At 35.6% G+C, this 13161-nt stretch overlaps 1 long non-coding RNA gene across 2 annotated transcripts in view; it reads right to left on the reverse strand.

The window, feature by feature from the left end:
- LOC308631186 overlaps window positions 1-12954 on the reverse strand; it is a 116255-nt gene extending 103301 nt beyond the window's left edge. For both annotated transcript variants that reach the window (XR_014018132.1, XR_014018133.1), the window contains exon 1: window positions 12826-12954. This is a non-coding gene — a long non-coding RNA (uncharacterized lncRNA). The remainder of the gene's footprint in view (window positions 1-12825) is intronic.
- Between the last annotated feature and the right edge of the window lie 207 nt (window positions 12955-13161).

Here is a 13161-nt window from a genome sequence, read left to right on the forward strand (position 1 = left end):
TTTGACCTCAGCAAGATTATAAATATTTAGCCTTACTTGGGGTGGGGATGGATAATTAATAGCTTTACATTTCACATTTACAGCTGTCAAATATCTTAAATAACTATGTAAAGTATATGATATATTTTAAAGTCCATTTTTATCCATGTGGATATACAATTTTTCTAGCAGCACTTGTTAAAGAGACTACCTTGTTCCAATTATCACAGCAAATATAGGTTGCTAATGGTTTGGACATGGTTTGAATCTATCTTCCTACAGTTCATGTGTTGAAGGCTTGGTCCCAGCATGGTGATATTGAGAGAAGAGGTGGGTCCTAAAATGTAATCCTTGTAGGATACCGATTAGTTCACATGAGAAAGTTGTTATCAAAAAGCAAGACTAGTCCCTTTGGGCTCTCTGGTTTCCTGTCTCACCATGTGATCCCTTCCTCTTGCCTGCCCTTTTCACCATGATGCTGCTCACCATGAGTTGATGATGTAACCAGGAAGGACTCACCAGAGCTGGCATGTTGCTTGAACTTCAATCTCTAAAACTGTGAGCTAAATTCATCTCTTTAAGTTACTCTACCTCAGGTTATTTTTCTTTTCTTATAGTAACAGAAAACAGACAAATACATGTGAATAGGGCTGGGGTTGTGGCTCCGTGGTAAAGCGCTTGTCTAACATGTATGAAGCACTGGGTTTGATCCCCAGAACCACATGGTGAAAAAAAAAAAAAAACTACATAAACAAAATAAAGGTATTTAAAAAAATAAACATGAATACTTCTAAATTATTTATTTAGTTGTTTGGGTTGTTTTGATGTTTTTATCTATACCTATACCAATATCATACTCTCTTAATTATTGCAGCCTCATACTACATTTTGAAATCTGATGGTGAAAGTTGTTCATATTTGTTCTTAATGTTACCTTGCCCATTTTTGTTTCCTTGAATTTCCACTAAAATCTGCATTTTTCAAATTTGCATGCATGTGCATACATATGAAAAATTTAGTCTCTGATTGTCTAATAAGCAGGTCAAAATGAATAAACTAGATAGTTTTCTACTCAGAAGTAAAAAAAGACCCTAAGGATTCTTTGATGAGTATTTTAGAGGAAAACAATTGTGAATATACTAAAAGAATAGATGTAATAGTTTGATATTCTTTTTAAAATTTTTTATATGTTCTTTTTATTTATGCATGAAAGTAGAATGTATTTTGACATATCATTCATACGTGGAGTATAACTTCCCATTTTTGTGGTTTTACACTGGTTGTGTATTCATATATGAACACAGGAAAGTTGTGTCTGATTCATTCTACTGTCTTTCCATTATCATTCCTTCTCTTTTTCCTTCACTCTCCCCCCTCTAATCCAGTGAACCTACACTTCCTCCCTGCCACCTATTGTGAGTCGGCATCCACATATCAAAGAGAACATTGGGCCTTTGGTTTTCTGGGATTGACTTATTTCACTTCATGAGATAGTCTTCAGTTCCATTCATTTATGGGCAAATGCCATAATTTCATTCTTCTTTATGGCTGATTAATATTCCATTTTGTATATGTATCACATTTTCTTTACCCATTCATCTGTGGAAGGGCACTTAGGTTGGTTCCATAGTTTAGCTGTTGTAAATTGAGCTGTCCTAAACATTGATGTGACCACGTCACTATAGTATACTGCTTTTAAGTCCTTTGGGTATATGCTGAGGATAAACTGGACCAAATGGTGGTTCCATTCCAAGTTTTCCGAGAAATGTCCATACTGCTTTCCATAGTGGTTGAACCAATTTGCAGTCCCACCAGCAATGTATGATATTTTTTTTATCAGTAGAATGGTATAAAATATTTTGGCAATGTTAATTAATGAGCTACTTAATAATACTAAAATATTTTCAAATCATGCTTCAGGATAAAGTTGAACTCCAGTTCAACTCTAGTTCAATTCTATCACAAAGTATTACCTGATATTATTTTCATTGAACAGAATGCACACCTGAACAACTATACTTTATCAAGTACAAGTTGCCAGCTAGAGCATATAACTGTTATTTTATGTCTATGAGACTTATTTCTCCAGTAAGAGTATGAATTCCCTATGGAGGAAGGGCTCTGATATTGTTTTTCACCTCTCATGGCTAGGTAACTGAGAGTATCTAGTCAAATTCTCAACATGCTGAAGCATTCAGTAACCGCCTCCTGACTGATTGGCCATTGACTCAGTGTCTGTTGATTACATGCTATCTTGCTTCTTGACATTCCCATGTATTTCCCATCTCGTTTTGGTATAGTTCTCAATAGAGACAGATTTCTTTGCAAGTTACCATATGACTTTTAGATTCCTTGGAGTTACAGTGGTCATCTCTGTCAGAGCTATACTATTAACATAAAAAGGAGTTTGGCAGTGGAGGCGAGAGGGAATTTCTTCGTGTCAAAATAAAATCTTTAGCAAAATGTGAATGCAGAAATCAGTTCACAGGTGAAAACACCTTTGGATCCCCTCATACCTATTTGATCTTCTAATCATACACTGTAGAATGCTAACCACAAAACAGACATATTGTGATTATCTGTAAACATTAGAGGATATAGCATCTAGCTGTATTGCCTCCACCAGGACTCTAAGCCGCAAACTTGTAAGTACATTAGAAGCCGACATTCTTAGCAGACTTTGCTGAATTGCTGGCAGCATCAACATCTGATCGATATGCATGTTCACCAGCCAAGCTGACTAGTACATCTGTTCTGTGAAGAAACATACATTCTGTCTCTAGTACAATCAGTGTAATTAAAAATTAACATGCATTAATTGTTAGAGCTGATGTAAACAGCTGATGTTCCACTTAGCACTGTCTTCTGTACATATCATTAGGCAAAGCCAAATATTGTTAAGTAAACAGGCAGCGCTTACAAAAAGGAGAGAAATAGAAAACTAATTCCAACTAAATAAACTGACACTGTATTGTAAGTCAAATTAAAATGATTAACCAGAGCCAGATTAGGCTCTGGATCTTCAGAGGAAAACAATTATAAAAGTCACATTTAATTATTTGAATCTTATTTTGGCAAATGTATTTAGGCTCAGTTTGAAATAGAGAAGATGCGTGCCTGATACACTAGGATTTCAGAAGAGTAGAAAAGATCTCAGGGAAAAGTACGATGGATTTATTGTCAAAACATTCTGTGAAATGCATCATTCACAGCCACTTCAGTAACTAGGGTTCTCTGGGGAGACCCAAATATGATGGTCAGTGTTTAAAGGGGTCTATTTCTTCCTGCATGCATCTGCGTAGCTGCCATTGGTGTTAGTGGGAGTTTCAGGCACACACTGAAGAGAGAAAATATGCTTCACAGCTTAAGTCTTGCCTGATTTCTTCCTTTCTTTCTTTCTTTCTTTCTTTCTTTCTTTCTTTCTTTCTTTCTTTCTTTCTTTCTTTCTTTCTTTCTTTCCTTTTTTTAAATATAATGTCATAGCAGAACGATTTCTCCATCTTGATTCAAAACTAAGAGAAAAAAAAAAAAATCTCCAACAAGCAAATCTGTGCAAAACTGCACTCCTAGCACAGTTCAGAGAGCAGTTCTGTAGTTACAGATTGCCTCAGGCATTCAGCTGCCTTGGGCCCCAGGCTCTTCCTCCTCTGTGAGGTTGGGCCTACCAGGGACTTGCCTGTCACTCTCAAATCCCCTTATGTATAAATAGTTTAATTCTGGATTTGAAAATTAATTTTTTGCCTATTCTCTCATGAAGTTTGACAGAGTTTCAAAAAAATTTTAAAAGTCCCGATAAATGTGGTATTTGAAAGAAAGTAAAAGCGATAAAGCAAGAGTCCAAAAAAAAATTGATTTATCTAGAGATCACTAGAGGAAATATTGCTATTTACTCAGATTCAAACCTGTTTTTCATTTTTTTTTTGTCATAATGGCAAAGTCATTTTAAAGAGAATAAAATAAAAATCCCTTTACCATGTTGGCACAAAAATGGTGAGACCTCCACTATTAATATATAGCCATGTATTTGAGATAGGGTCTGTTATAACTTATAGTTCTGTTAAATCTGACTACAAACTGAATTAGTTCATGCATTAAAGGAATTAAAGTTCAAGTATTAAAGGAGTACCTTAAAGGAAGATATAAATGTTGCATCTAGTCATAACAAATCTTAGAGACATCAAGGATCACAGGAACCAGAATGAAGCCTATAAAAGTTAAATAAGTTACATAAATTTAGGGGATGAATATAAAAGCCAGCTTCTGGGTTTCTGGGTTTTTGTTTGCTACTCAAAACCACCATTAATCTGCATGTCTTAAACACAAAACTTAAAAATTGACAGTTGTAGAAAAACAGTTTTTGAGAATTAAGACAAACACATACAGTTATTATTATTATTATTATTATTATTATTATTATTATTATTATTATAAAAATGCCTAATATTTAAACAAAATATTAAGACTTATCATTACCTAACAACAAAGTTTTCAAAACCTCTGGCATAATATTAAATTAAATTAAGTATAATATTAAATTAAATCTCTCTCTTTTTCAGTACCAAGAATTGAACCCAGGAGTCCTTAACCACTGAGCCACATCACCAGCCCTATTATTTTTATTTTTTCTTTTGAGACAGGGCCTTCCTAAGTTTCTGAAGCTGGTTTTGAACTTGCAATCCTCCATCTTCAGCCTCCAGAGCTGTTGAGATTACAGTTATGCACCACCACGTCTATCAATTTTTCATCCTCAGCACCACATAAAAATAAAAAACAAATAAAATAAAGGCATTCTGTCCATGTATAACTACAAAAAATTTTTTTAAAAAAGAAACTTTTACATAAACTGCCTTTTATAATCTGAAAATGGTGTTCTACTTAACTAAAACTGAACACATATGTACTGCATGGATTATTAAGAATAGAAATAAAATATGCTTCCCACAACTCTAAAAAATACAAAGTATTCCTTTAAATTTTTTCAGTTACACAGAAAATATCGATTATCATTTGGTCCCTTAAACTCATGAAAATCACTGAACTATTATTAAGGAAATATTTTAGGTATTTAGATATTTTTATCTTAAAATTTGCTTTAAAAATGTGTCATATTAGTTTTCTTGATATTAACATGTGTGTGAGAAACCAGCCTCTACCCCAGAGCAAAGCCTGTCCAAGGAAGAGGGCATGAACCCTTGTTCTTGGAAAAATGGACAGAGCCTTTCTAGGCACATACTCACACCGCTGAGTTGTTTATCTACAAATAACAGGAGGGATCTGCAGCACCAGGTGTCCCTGACTCAGTCAGGCTAGGTGAGGACCCATAGCAACCCCCTAGCAACCACCAATCAGCATGAGACAGGAAAAATACCTGGGATGCCAGATGACCCCCCAGTTGTTTATGGTGGTTGATAACATGTTCGGAAACCATGTAATTCAGCACGAACACCCCTCGTGGCTTAAACCAGTCAGTTCAAAGGAATCCCCCTCTTGTACTAACCAATCACACCTACCCAACTTGTTCCCGCCAGTGACTGTGCTAATCATGTTTTAGAGTTGTTTAATGATTTTCCCTCGGTGTGTGGTGATTTGCTAAGAGATGCTATGATGTATGTGAAGTCCTGCCTTCCCCAAAGAGTATATAAAACTGCTGCAAACCCTGGGCTCGGGCCTCTCAGCATCACCAGTTGCTGTGTGCACCCGGAGGATGGAGCTAGCTCACAATAAACACCTCTTTGCTGCTTACATGGATCTTGGTCTCTGGTGGTCTTTTGGGGGTCCCAAACTCAAGCATAACATATGTACATTTAACACACATGTATGTTTGTATACACACACAATAATTCCGGAAAATTCTGTCATATTGCAATTCATTGTGCTTATATAGTAACTAGACAAGAATTTGCTAAAATAAAAATTTTAAAGTTATGTGCCTATTTTGTTAAAAATTAAAAAGAATAAAGGCTCTTCTTTATTTTCAAGAAAAAGCAGGATGAAAATAAATTTGTTGTCTGTGAGAGGGATTGTAATACATATTCTGTAATTTTTATCAGTATCTCATATATATATGTAATAACAATTCTTATATCTTCAGTGTACTTTCAAATAAGTTTTTTTCTTTAAGAAGAGAGTGTAAATTTGTATTGTCTCAAATCTCCTACATTTTGTAGAACACTTTCAAGAATGTCGTAACACAAAGGTTTGTCATACAAAGGTAGGGAGGATGGAAAATAAACATAGAAAACCAAAGCTTCTTTAACAGGAGATAATTTTCTGTTAGTGCTTCCTAGAGTGTGTTTTGGATTGAATCACTATTCATTTTTTTGTATTATACCATTCTGGAACACCCCTTTACGCTTATTTCATTTTCAATCAAGTAAAAATCTGTTTTTCATATTTGATTACACCTCCAGGTGACAGAATTTTCAGGAATTGATAAGTATAATTAACAGTTAAACACATTTGCACCTTTAAATTTTCTACAAATGCCTAATCTACCAACAATTTTGCCAATGAAAATTTTTTAAATACAATGAATAAACTGAAATTCACTTTCTTCTGTGTGCAAAACAGAAAGCTCAATGTTAATATCACAGCTAATCATATTGTCCTTTTGTTCATCTGCTAGGATATGAAGATCACAGCTATCTCTGAATCTTCCTATCGTCAATTTGTTGCCTGTGACTATTTTTCCTTGCTGTAAGACACTTAAGATATTCACTTCTCTTCTCCATTCCTTTGCCCAAATTACAAATACAATGTCTACAAAGCTAATTACAAATATATCTTATTACCAACATGGTAAAATGCCATTCTTTATTGGTTCTTTTTTTTTGGGGGGGGGGCATTCATTATTTATTCATGGTGGGAGAGGATAGAAGGAGGAACATGGGAAGTGGGTCCATTCAGACAGGACAAATATCTTGGGAGGGGCATGCAAAAGGGAGCTGAGGATAGACCAAAGTCTATCTTTTTTATTGTTTCCCTTTTGAATCATGTGGCTGCTATAGTTTGAAATATAAAATGTCCCCACCCCGCAAAGGCCCATGTGTTGAAGGCTTGATGGTCCTCAGTCTATGACAGTACTGGGAGGTGGCAGAAATTATAAGAGGTAGGGCCTCTTGGGAAGAAGTTAGGTCATTGTGGGGTATGCCCGTGAAGGGGATCATGGGTCCAACTTTTTCTCCTTTCTCTTTCCTTCTTAGTTACCATAAGGTAAACAGCTTCCTTCATCCCCTACTCCTGCCATGATCTAGTGTCATGGGTCAGGCAATCATGAACTGAAAACTCTGAAATTATTAGCGGAAATAACTCTTTCTTCCTTTAAGTTGATTATGTCAGGTATTGTTTTGTTTCACGGTGATGGAAAGCTAACTAACACATTATTCAGGAACTAGAAATCTGAAAGAACATTCAGATTGAAGGCAGAGAATCTCTCTGGAATTTACTAAAGGATCTTTTGGGGTCAGTCACAAAGCCAGGAATTTTAAGACACCTGTCCCTCTAGTTCAAAATCTCAGAGAAATTATTTCAATAAAGTTGCCCAAAGTAGATAACAATGACAGGGATATAATCAGAGAAATGTTTGAAAACAGGAGTGGAAGTTAAAATTTATCTCTCAGACTTCTTTACCTTATAACAAAATGACTGAGTTTATTTAACAAAGATATAAAAGGAATTAATTAAATTCACCTTAGCCATTGAGGCTGCCCTGAAGTCTTTGCTCTCTCTTTAAAGCTCTGCATTGAGGGGACAGAGTGTCAATTTCAGACTTCCTTCCACAAACTCTCCTAACCTTTCCCTTCACTCTTAAGAAGATACTTCACATCTTAAGTCACAGAATACAATGAAGCCAGTAAGTAAAAATCACTTTAAGATCCTGCCCTAAACCTACACAATCACCTAGATCTTTCTCCTCTTTTCTTCCCCCTGTGTGTGAAAATGAAAGGTTTCTCTTTTACCAAGACCTCCTTCTCTGCTGGCCGCCATACTCTACATTTCTAATTTTTTTATAGGATCTGCTTTACTTACTTAGGCATCTCTTCTTCTTCAAAGCTATACTCAGTCAAATATTGTTTTTTTATGAGAATGCCTCTAATTTTTACCTCTTATCTATTTCTCAGCCTTGGTTTGCATGTTCAGAGGAACAGATAACAAGAAAAGATTAGGTGTACAAGAAGAGATGTCTTGGGGAAAATGCCTATAGAGGAGGAAGGGGATAGGGTATGAGAACACAGGGAGAGCATTTAATCCATGATGATCACCTAAGTGAAGGAGAGCAATGGAGGAAGAATGGTTTAAAAGAGTCTTAGAGGGCTGGGGATGTGGCTCAAGCGGTAGCGCGCTCGCCTGGCATGCGTGCGGCCCGGGTTCGATCCTCAGCACCACATACCAACAAAGATGTTGTGTCCGCCGAGAATTAAAAAATAAAATAAATATTAAAAATTCTCTCTCTCTCTCTCCTCTCTCTCTCTCTTTCAAAAAAAAAAAAAATAAAAGAGTCTTAGAGTACAGTACGATTCTAAGACAGTGTTAGCCAGGACATTGGAGATCACCTGGAACCAAAGTTGGTCAATTATAAAGAGACAGGTTTCTCATGAATGGGCCTGCAATATGCACCCCTGTGCTCAGTCATTGTGTACAGCCAAAGAAAAATGTGACCTCTATTCCAGTGGTCGTGAATCCAGAAGTGTCAAACCTTTGGCCTCAGCAGCAGGAGGTTTGAGTGGGCCATTCTCTTGGCTATACAATCAGCCTCCTCCAATTCATCAAGAATTATACCTTATCATCAAAACCCTTGTCATCAAGCTTGTAATTGATAAAACCAGTTAGCTGCCCACAAGGACCACTTGGTTCCAGGTCTCTTTGATGTCCTGGCTAAAACCATCTTAGAATTCTGCTGTAGTCTGATACTCTTTGTAATCTGTTCTCCTTCCTTCCTTCCTTCCTTCCCCTTGTTCGTTCCTTCCTTCCTTCCTTCCTTCCTTCCTTCCTTCCTTCCTTCCTTCCTTCCTTTCTCCCTTCCTTCTCTTCCTCATCCTTAATTTTCTTGTCCTTTCCACTATATCTGACCACTCTCTCTTTGAAATTCCTTTTTTCTTGACTTCTGTTATACTGTACTTCCAGAATTTATCTCCTACATTTTTTTTTCTCGTCTGAAAATCACAGTCAAACTCCACTTTCCATTGTTTCCGAATTACTAATTTTTGCTATTATGTACCAGGGTAGCTATAAGTGACAAAGTATAAAGCTTAACATTGTCTTTGATTTTTACAACTTGTAAGAGATTTTTCCATTTGTTGCTAGTACTTAATTAGCATAGTACTTATAATTCTGCCCATAAGCATAACAAATCTATCCATTCTTTTCCATCTGTATGATCTTTCTGTAACTATAAGCCATTTCCCTTCTTATTTGGATTATTGTTAAATCCTTCTTACATTGGTTTCTTTATCGGGGTCTATTCACACTGCAGACTGATTGGTCTTACTATGGTTAAAATTTGATGAATGTCAATTTCTTAAGACAAAAAAAAAAAAAAAGCCAGGTATAGTGGCAAATGCCTGTAACCCTAACATCTCGAGAGACTGAGGCAGGAGAATCATGAGTTCACAGCCAGCCTCAGCAACTTAGGGATGGGGATGTTGCTCAGTGGTTGAGCAATCCTGGGTTCAATCCCCTCAGTAGCAAAAAAAAAAAAACAAAATTAAAAAAATAAAAAACATAAAAACAAACAAACCTAAGGTCTGTAACATAAAGTTCAAACTCCTCAATTTTGCATATAAGGCTTTTTAACACTTATCCCCTGTCTACCTCTTCATTCTCACCTTTGCCACTTGCCATTAAATTTTGCATTCAAGTCAAAGAACATTTACATCAGTTGCTCTCCTAGGCAATGCTCTCCCTTCTTTCTCTAATAGATCTGCCTTTCTCATTTGACCAAGCTTACGCATTTTGAAGAGACCCCTTGGGAAACCATCCCTAAGTCTTTTTTAAGTCAAGATTTGGCACTATTCTCTGTGGTGTGAGAATACTTTGACTTCTGTTATACTGTACTTCCAGAATTTATTGCTACTGTACAGTTGTTCTATTGCTACAGTACAGTCAGTACCCAGTTTCTTCCCTAAGTGTGCTAGGATTCACAGGTATTAGAATTACATCTGTTTATACATTCTAACCATACTTGAGATATAGCAGATAGTCAATAGATACCTTCAGTGTCCATTTTTGCAGTACCCCTTTGGAGATGTTGTCTTCCGTTTGCTGTGCCTCATCTCACATATATCTGATCATTTCATTTGGGAATCAAAACAGCTAAGTAAGAGTCCTTCCTTTTTATTAATCATCTGTGAATTCTTGAGCTAATCTCTCTGGCCACCAGTTTCTTCATTTCAGGGATGTTCCCTGCATGAGGAGAATTTTCTATTAGAAAAATATGTTGAATTCTATTGGACTAGCTGACCTTTAAGATCCTGTCCAATTCCAAAATATGTTGTTGCTGAGGCTGCAAACTATTGAGTTGAGGTAGATGGCAAGTGTACCTAGTACCATCATTCAATTATATTAAATATTTTAAATTAAAATTTCCTTTTTACATGGTCCTCACTTATTAATATACTTAGTAATATTTTTCACTAGTGTTAGCTCCATGTTAACCTCATATCAACATGCTATGTTCTCGTACTTTGAGCCTCAGTTCTCAATTTCTCAGAGTCATCCGGTTTACCAACTGGCAGTGGAGTTCCTGGAGGTCTGATATAGAATCTTATCCTCCTCAATATCCTCCTCTGAAATATGGGCATAACAACAAAATATAGGGTTTTTATAGTAAATGAACTAGTTAATTTTTTTTAAATGGCTGAAACACAGTAAGTTTTTACATAATGCTGTCAGTAATTATTAGGGTAAGGAGTCAAATATTTTTTTCATTTACCCTGAGGTGGTACTCTGATTAACTATTCATCTCATGAGTATCGAGACTTTTCAACTTGTTTCCAGATCTTTAAATATTTTTCTAGTTTGCCAGATACCACAATCCTTGCACTTTTATTTAATAACTTTGGGACTTCTTACTCTCTTTCTATAAGTTATTTTTTATTGTTACCAATGCAAAAAAAAGCAAAGCAAAACAAAAACACTGGTTACTTTATGCTTAAAGTTTTTGTGCCTTGAAATTTCTCCTTATTCCTCATTATATTTTTAACCCTTCAGTCTGACTGTGGAGCATCATATGAATCAAACAAAATGTGATGAGTATTTTAGAAAAGCTGTCATTTATGTTCTTTTATCTCCACTGTAATGGCCATGACCTCATACTAGTTTAACTGTTTGAAATCTATCACAACTTTAAAGGGAAAAAAAAGGGTTATGCCATAAATATTTACTAAAGATTACATGGGAACTTCGAAACTCTTAAGAGATAAAATATAAAACTTCTTTCTGAAAAGCTGTCCCCAAATATCAAGCCCCCTAAAGGATAGTTCTTTTGAGATAAGGACTTCAGTACTTATTCCAGGGGAGAAGGGAAAAAGAAGAAAAGCTTCTTTTGTACTGAACCTAGTGTGTAGAACTATAGGAATTTTGAACTGAACAGAGCAGACAGATATCTTCACTGCTCCTTCCCGCTCTAACCTCAGCTTCTCCTTACTTTCATTGCTGCCCCAGGCAATATGGCATGAAAAGGCTCAGCAAGAAATATTCATTTGTAAAAGAAAAACAAATCATTATAGCAACACTCACTGGTCATTCTGTAGCAAATGTGCAATGCTCAGATTTTGTATTTTCCTGAAATAACATGCACATTTTAGGCATGAAATTATGATTGTTTGACTGTGAAATGCTGCACCCAAACACCATGTGGCTTTTAGCAGCATATCATCATATCAAGAACTATTTTTACCCTTTGGCGATTTTTCCTGCTTTGGCTCTGAGAGCTAGTCCATACGGTATTTGTATGTGGCATCAGTGGCAAAGATTTTTTAGTAGAGAAGATTTCTTCATTTAAACAGCATCACTGTGTAGAACCATGTACCAATGATAGCAAAGAATCTAAACGAGAAATTAACATTGCCTGCTTTCAGGTTCAAGTGGCAAGAAATAATGTCATAGTGAGCATGAAAGAGGGAGAAATGAAGATGGGAAAGGACTTGGAACATAACTGTCCTTTTAATTTTCCTAAAAACAAAATGATGTAAGTATCTACTTTTTTAGAATATCAGAAGAATGATGATATATTAAAGTTGCATATTCTGTTTTCCCCCAATGACTCTGAATTCTAGTGGCAATGAACTTTGACCAGCATCTCATTTGATAAAAGCAGAGAACCCTATAGCATCCATGTATTTGCTGCCTTTCAGAAGCTTGGGCAAAAGAAAAGAGCAACTTCTTGAAAGATTTAAGCACATATTGGTCCCCTTCCAGGATACAGACATGAAACCATATAAGAAATATTTTGAAAAGACAACCAAAATTAGCCAAACTCTTTAAACTTTCAAAATGCTTGGAGCAAAAGTCTGTTTTAGTTTAATCCAAATTAGTTTGCAGACTTAACTAGAAAGAGAAGCTATAGGAAAATATGAGCTGGCTTAAAGTATGTGTCTTGTCTATAACTACAAAGTTGGCTTTTGTTTCTTGAAGAAACAGATCTGGTTATAGGGTTTTCCAAACCTGTGATGACATAAAAGTGTAGTGCATGTGATGCTGAACATGGATTCTTAGATTCAAAATTTAATTTACTTTGAAAATCACTCAAAATGAAACTATTTCACATAAAATTTCTACTAACCTGGCATCTATAAGGAAATAACAGTGTTAGAAAGATTAATTGAATCAGTGTTGTTTTATACTCACCCAATACACATTGCTCTTTGACGTGATGAATAGATGATTCCAAAACTGCAGAAATCACATTTTAGTTCTAATTGATTAAACATGCATCTTCTTTTCAGAGTTACTCTTGTAGTTACTTCTTTAATAAGCTTTGCAGCTATTGCTTTATAATAAAGTGTTCCAGAGTTTCTATATATAAAACTGAAGCTCAACTTGTCCATGCAACCTAACTTGTTGCATATTTATTACAGAGAAATTCCGTTTTGTCAGTTGATTTATTGTTGTATCAGAAGAAATAAATTCTTGAACCCCAGTGGGAAAAAATTATGCTGTTCTATTCCATTTATGACATTTCAA

Source organism: Spermophilus citellus (genome assembly GCF_964194105.1).
Source record: "Spermophilus citellus genome assembly, chromosome: 11".
Classification (NCBI taxonomy): domain Eukaryota; kingdom Metazoa; phylum Chordata; class Mammalia; order Rodentia; family Sciuridae; genus Spermophilus; species Spermophilus citellus.